Source organism: Mandrillus leucophaeus, unplaced genomic scaffold (assembly GCF_000951045.1).
Source record: "Mandrillus leucophaeus isolate KB7577 unplaced genomic scaffold, Mleu.le_1.0 Scaffold22, whole genome shotgun sequence".
NCBI lineage: Eukaryota > Metazoa > Chordata > Mammalia > Primates > Cercopithecidae > Mandrillus > Mandrillus leucophaeus.
In genome coordinates this window covers 2158890-2165835 of record NW_012102254.1, presented here as the reverse complement: position 1 = coordinate 2165835, position 6946 = coordinate 2158890, and the positions used below count along the sequence as shown (strand labels likewise).

Here is a 6946-nt window from a genome sequence, read left to right as displayed (position 1 = left end):
CTGGGATTACAGGCATGCACCACCATGCCTGGCTAATTTTGTATTTTTAGTAGAGACGGGGTTTCTCCATGTTGGTCAGGCTGGTCTCAAACTCCCGACCTCAGGTGATCTGCCCACCTTGGCCTCCCAAAGTGCTGGGATCACAGGCGTGAGCCCCTGTGCCTGGCAAAAACAAACAAACAAACAAAAAACAACAACAACAACAAAAAACACAACTTTTGATTGAGCCAGGTGTGGCGGTTCATGCCTGTAATCCTAGCACTTTGGTAGCCTCAACTTCCTGGGCTCAATCGATCCTCGTATCTCAGTCCCTAGTTGCTGGGACTGTTAGAGGCATTTAAACCAAAGCAACTCCATCTTAAATTGGAGCTAGGTAAAATAAGGCCAAGACCTACTGAGCTGCATTCCCAGATGGTTAAAGCATTCTAAGTTACAGAATGAAATAAGAGGTTGACACAAGATACGGGTCATAAAGACCTTGCTGGGGCCAGGTGCAGTGGCTCACATCTGTAATCCCAGCACTTTGGGAGGTCGAGGTGGGCAGATCGCCTGAGGTCAGGAGTTTGAGGCCAGCCTGACCAACACGGAGAAACCACGTCTCTACTAAAAATACAAAATTAGCTGGGCGTGGTGGCACGCGCCTGTAATCCCAGCTACTTGGGAGGCTGACGCAGGAGAATAGCTTGAACCCGGAGGCAGAGGTTGCAGTGAACTGAGATGGCGCCATTGTACTCCAGCCTGGGCAACGAGAGTGAAACTCTGTCTCAAAAAACAAAAAACAAAAAACAAAAACCTAGTTGATGAAACGGGTTGCAGTAAAGAAGCCGGCTAAATCCCACCAAAACCAAGATGGCTATCACTGCTACACTCCCACCAGCTCCATGACAGTTTACAAATGCCATGGCACTGTCAGGAAGTTACCCTATATGGTCTAAAAAGGGGAGGCATAAATAATCCACCCCTTGCTTAGTATATCATCAAGAAAGAACCATAACAATGGGCAACCAGCGGCCCTCAGAGCCGCTCTGTCGATGGAGCAGCAGCCTTTCTTTTATTCCTTTACTTTCCTAATGAACTTGCTTTTGCTTTGCTCTGTGGACTTACCCTGAATTCTTTCTTTTGCGATATCCAAGAACCCTCTTTTGGAATCTGAATCAGGACCCCTTTCCTGTAACATCTTTCTGGCAACTATGGAGGGACTATAGTGTGGAAACCCCCGAAACAAAGGCTAACTGCGTAAGTGATGGGGTCTGGTAACATCTTTCTGGTGAACACTGAAGAGACAATATTGAAGAAACCCCCTGTCCCAAAGGAAATAGACCGCAGGACTAATTGGCAGACTTTGGGTAAGTGGGATGCCTATACCCGGGTAAAGAATGGGATTGGGTTAAAAGCCCAATTTAGGGGACTTAGAGTCTCTCCTAAGTCAGAGTGGGTTAGAGGCCCCTCTCTTAATAAAAGGCAGGAGGCTGGGTGCGGTGGCTCATGGCTATAATCCCAGCACTTTAGGAGGCTGAGGTGGGTGGATCACCTGAGTTCAGGAGTTCAAGACCCAGCCTGATCAACATGGGCGAAACCCCATGTCTACTAAAAATACAAGTAACCAGATGTGGTGGCGCGAGGCTGTAATCCCAGCTACTCAGGAGGCTGAGGCAAGAGAATCACTTGAACCCAGGAGGCGGAGGTTGCAGTGAGCTAAGATCATGCCACTGCACTCCAACCTGGGCAACAAAGCGAGACTCCGTCTCAAAAATAAATAAATAGTAAATAAATAAATAAATAAATAAAAATAAAAGGCAAGAATGCTTGACTGACCTTGGGTTAGAGGCCCAACTTAGAAGGGTTAGAGTCCCTTTAAGATTTAGGGAGTTGGAGGCTCCTCTCAGTAAAGTCCCTTTCAGCTAAGAACAGGTTTAGCACTACGGGATGTTAACTGCTCTTCTCTTTGGATTGATCTGCCTTGCACTCTTTGCTGATGGCTGTGGGTGACAGGCATGTACAGGATTGTGGGATACAGGGAGCATTTTCCTCCCTAAAAGGGAAACTTGAGAGCTGATGGGACTTCTGGAAAAGATCCCTTTGCTACTGACAAGTGGCCGCCTGAACTTTTCAGTGTCGCTGCAATGGGTGGATCTTTCTCTGGCCTCCCTGAGCACCTGCCTTCCCCACCCTGCCTCAGGCAATGCTTTCCTTTCTTTCTCTGTGCAAATCAATTGAATGAATGGTAAAAATCACTGTTTCAGGTAAAGTTTGGATTACTGGAAAAAAGGATTTGTGAGGCTAGTCTTTAGACAGAGTTTTGCTGTTGTTGCCCAGAGTGAAATGGGCAGTGCAATGGCGTGATCTCGACTCACCGCAACCTCCGCCTCCCGGGTTCAAGCGATTCTCCTGCCTCAGCCTCCTGAGTAGCTGGGACTACAGGCACCACGTCTGGCTAATTTTGTACTTTTTTAATACAGACGGGGTTTCTCCATGTTGGTCAGGCTGGTCTTGAACTCCCGACCTTAGGTGATCTGCCTGCATGGGCCTCCCAAAGTGTTGGGATTACAGGCTTGAGCCACCATGCCGGGCCTGAGGCTAGTCTTAAACTGTAGCGAATCTGATGTGCTTTGTGTGTCTTTCTATATTGTTCTATCATGGAGAGGAGTACCTTAGGATAGAACATGGGCTTAGGATACCTGTGAGCTCGCTTTTCAAGACAGCCCAGCAAACTAGTCAGTCATGTGCTTGGGGAGCTTGACCTTGTAACCATGGGCCATGCTTTCTCTTTTCTTTTCTTTTCTTTTTTTTTCGGTTATAGCAGCACTTTTATTTTTCCTTACACAATGACGTGTTCCTGGGGTCTGATGTTCTCACATAACAGTAGAAAACCAAAATTTGTTGTCATCTCTTTAAAGAATCGAGAATTGCATACAAAAAAAATCTTGCATAAATTACAAGGATGAATACATTTACAGGTGTAAATGCAAACTGCTTCCAACTCAAGGCAAGTAACAGCCCATGGTGTTCTGGCAGAAAACATCAGCTAAGAAAACTGGGTCCTATGGCTTGGACTTTCCAACCCTGACAGACCGGCAGGACAGAAACAACTGGTTCAGGAGCCCTTGCCAGCCTCTAGAGAAATCCCAGAACACTCAAGCCCTGACACATTAATACCCTGCACAGATTGGAGACTGCTGGCCATGCAGACTCACCAAGCCACAGACTTGTCTTCCACAAGCACGTTCTTACCTCAGCCACGAAGTGACCAAGCCACATGTACTAAAGGTTGAACTCAAAGATATGTACAGGGTATTAAACAAATACCAAGGGGAACAGTTAACTTGAATACAAGGTCAAAATCAGGAACAAGTTCTACAACCCAGTGCTGATATCAGATACAAGCTTCGAGGACAATTTCTTTTCGAAGGCTTATTCCAGTTTCGTGAGACTAGCATGAGGTGTATGCATTTGCCAAGGGCAAGTTTATACATCTGAATTAACCCGTGCAGCAAATGCTACGCATCTGCTCGGTCCATTTAGAAGCATTTGCAGTGGACGATGTAGGGGCCCGACTTGTCCTACTTCTGCTTGCTTATCCACATCTGCTGGAAGGTGGATAGTGAGGCCAGGTTGGAGCTGCCGATCCACACCGAGTACTTGCGCTCTGGGGGTGCAATGATCTTGATCTTCATGGTGCTCGGTGCCAGGGTGGTGATCTCCTTCTGCATCCTGTCGGCGATGCCTGGGTACATGTTGGTGCCTCTGGACAGCACCGTGTTGGCGTACAGGTCTTTGCGGATGTCCACATCACACTTTATGATGGAGTTGAAGCATCTCATGGATGCCGCAAGGTTCCATGCCCAGGAAGGAAGACTGGAACAGTGCCTCCGGACACCGGAACTGCTCATTGCCGATGGTGATGACCTGGCCATCGGGCAGCTTGTAGCTCTTCTCCAGAAAAGAGGAAGATGCGGTGGTGGCCATCTCCTGCTCAAAGTCCAGGACAACGTAGCACAGCTTCTCCTTGATGTCGCGCACAATTTCCCACTCGGCTGTGATGGTGAAGCTGTAGCCATGCTCGGTGAAGATCTTCATGAGGTAGACAGTCAGGTCCCGGCCAGCCAGGTCCAGACGCAGGATGGCATGGGGGAGGGCGTAGCTCTCGTAGATGGTCACCGTGTGGGTGAACCCGTCTCCAGAGTCCATGACAATGCCAGTGGTGCGCCCAGAGGTGTAGAGGGACAGAACTGCCTGGATGGCCACGTGCATGGCCGGGGTGTTGAAGGTCTCAAACATAATCTGAGTCATCTTCTCTCTGTTGGTCTTGGGGTTCAGGGGGGCCTCGGTCAGCAGCACTGGGTGCTCCTCTGGGGCCACGGGCAGCTCGTTGTAGAAGGTGTGGTGCCAGATCTCCATGTCGTCCCAGTTGGTGACGATGCCATGCTCAATAGGGTACTTCAGGGTCAGGATGCTGCCCATGCTCTGGGCCTCGTTGCCCACATAGGAGTCCTTCTGGCCCATGCCCACCATCACGCCCTGGTGTCGGGGGCATCCGACGATGGAGGGAAACACGGTTCGGGGGGCGTCGTCCCCAGCAAAGCCAACTTTGCACATGCTGGAGCCATTGTCAATGAGGAGCATGGTGATCTCTTCCATTGCGACCAGCGGAGGAGTAGGACGGTGGAGCGGCAGAAGAACAAGGTGTGTGAGTTGGCGGCGGCGACTCGCTTTCTCTTTTCACAATGGTGGCTGGATTCAATTTCTGGTTCAAATTCTGGTTCAATTTCTGGCTTGGAAAATGAGTCCTTTATCTTCTATGTATTTATATGTATGATGTCTGTGATGTTTATATATGAAAGAGCTTTGATTAACTGGTTTAATAATAATAGGTGCTTAAATCAAATATCTTATCAGAAAAGTAAAAAGTGTAATGCCTTTTATTTAGTTTGTGTGACATTAGTAATCTTTGGGATATAAAAACAGCTGTAAAGATTATTGGTAAAATAAAAATGTCTTCAAAATTGTAATCATTTGTTCTAAATTAGGCAGATCAAATATTAGGTTTGCTAAATGCTTTAAGGTCATAAACTGCTTCTTTGACTTTGAAAATTGTTCAATTTACCTACTTTGGAGCATTAGATTCTAGATAAGGCCTGGGGATATGTGGAGTTAGCCATGTCCCCTAGCTATGCTGGAAAGAGTCAGCCCTTATCTGCACTTCTGTCTGATGTCCTAGGCTCCACACCTAGTACATAATTAAAATCCCAAACTTACCAAGGTTTTTGTCGCCCAGGCTGGAGTGCAATGGCACAATCTCAGCTCACTGCAACCTCTGCCTCCCGGGTTCAAGTGATTCTCCTGCCTCAGCCTCCCAAGTAGCTGGGACTACAGGCACATTCCACACGCCCAGCTAATTTTTGTATTTTTAGTAGCGATGGGGTTTCTCCATGTTGACCTCAGGTGATCTGCCCGACTCAGCCTCCCAAAGTGCTGGGATTACAAGCATGAGCCACCGGGCCCAGCCATGATGATCTGCTCTTTAACAAAAATTTGTAAAGGGTTATAAAAGGTTTATGAAAATCTTACCTTATGGTCAAACTGATTAAGATTAAAATACATTTGTTATAAGGTTTTATTAAGAATTGGGTTTGCCGGGTGTGGTGGCTCACGGCCTGTAATTCCAGCACTTAGGGAGGCCAAGGCGGGCAGATCATGAGGTCAGGAGTTCAAGACGAGCATGGCCAATATGGTGAAACCCCATTTCTACTAAAAATACAAAAATTAGCTGGGTATGGTGGCAGGCACCTGTAATCCCAGCTACTCGGGAGGGTGAGGCAGGAGAATCGCTTGAACGCGGGAGGCAGAGGTTGCAGTGAGCTGAGATTGCGCCATCGCACTCCAGCCTGGTGACAGAGCAGGACACCATCTCAAAAAAAAAAAAAAAGAAAGAAAGATAAATTGGGTTTGACATCAATAATGCATTAATGCAACAGTGACATTTGGCTTATTTGGTATAAACGTCATACAAGGCCGGGCGCAGTTACTCATGCCTGTAATCCAAACATTTTGGGAGGCCGAGGCAGGCAGATCACCTAAAGTCGGGAGTTTGAGACCAGCCTGACCAACATGGAGAAACCCCGTCTCTACTAAAAATACAAAAATGAGCCGGGCGTGGTGCCGCATGTCTGTAATCCCAGCTACTCGGGAGGCTGAGGCAGGAGAATTGCTTGAACCCGGGAGGCGGAGGTTGCGGTGAGCTGAGATCATACCATTTCACTCCAGCCTGGGCAACAAGAGCGAAACTCTGTCTCAAAAAAAAAAATAATCATACAAAAGCATTGTCAAATATAAAATGGTGTTTGGTTTTCTTTGGGCTGTATTTGTATAAATATGTTATTGGTATGTGGTCCCAAATTATGGAAAACTCCTATAATTCTGATATGGCTTAGTGTTTGTTATTAATAATTATAATTGTTACATAAAATCATTGTATGCCACAGAGGTAAAGAAATTTCTTTTTTTTTCTTTTCTTTTTTTTTGAGATGGAGTCTCGCTCTATCGCCTGGCTAGAGTGCAGTGGCGTGATCTTGGCTCACTGCAATCTCCACCTCCCAGGTTCAAGCGATTCTCCTGCCTCAGCCTCCCGAGTAGCTGGGACTACAGGTGCGCCACCACACCCAACTAATTTTTGTATTTTTAGTAGGGATGGGGTTTCACCATGTTAGCCTGGATGTTCTCGATCTCCTGACCTCGTGATCCACCCAACTTGGCCTCCCAAAGTGCTGGGACTACAGGCGTGAGCCACTACGCCCTGCTTGTCAATTGTGGTTTTTTGTTGTTGTTGTTGTTGTTGCTGTTGTTGTTTTTGAGATGGAGTCTCGCCCTGTTGCCCAGGCTGGAGTGCAGTGGCAAGATCTCAGCTCACTGCAACCTCCATCTCCCGGATTCAAGCGATTCTCCTGCC

The 6946-nt window shown here is 47.4% G+C and overlaps 1 pseudogene across 1 annotated transcript; it reads right to left on the bottom strand.

Moving 5' to 3' along the window:
* Nucleotides 1-3518: 3518 nt before the first annotated feature.
* LOC105540399 lies at nucleotides 3519-4720 on the bottom strand (annotated as a pseudogene). The gene has a single exon (XR_001006185.1). The product of XR_001006185.1 is annotated as an actin, cytoplasmic 2-like (transcript).
* Nucleotides 4721-6946: the final 2226 nt, after the last annotated feature.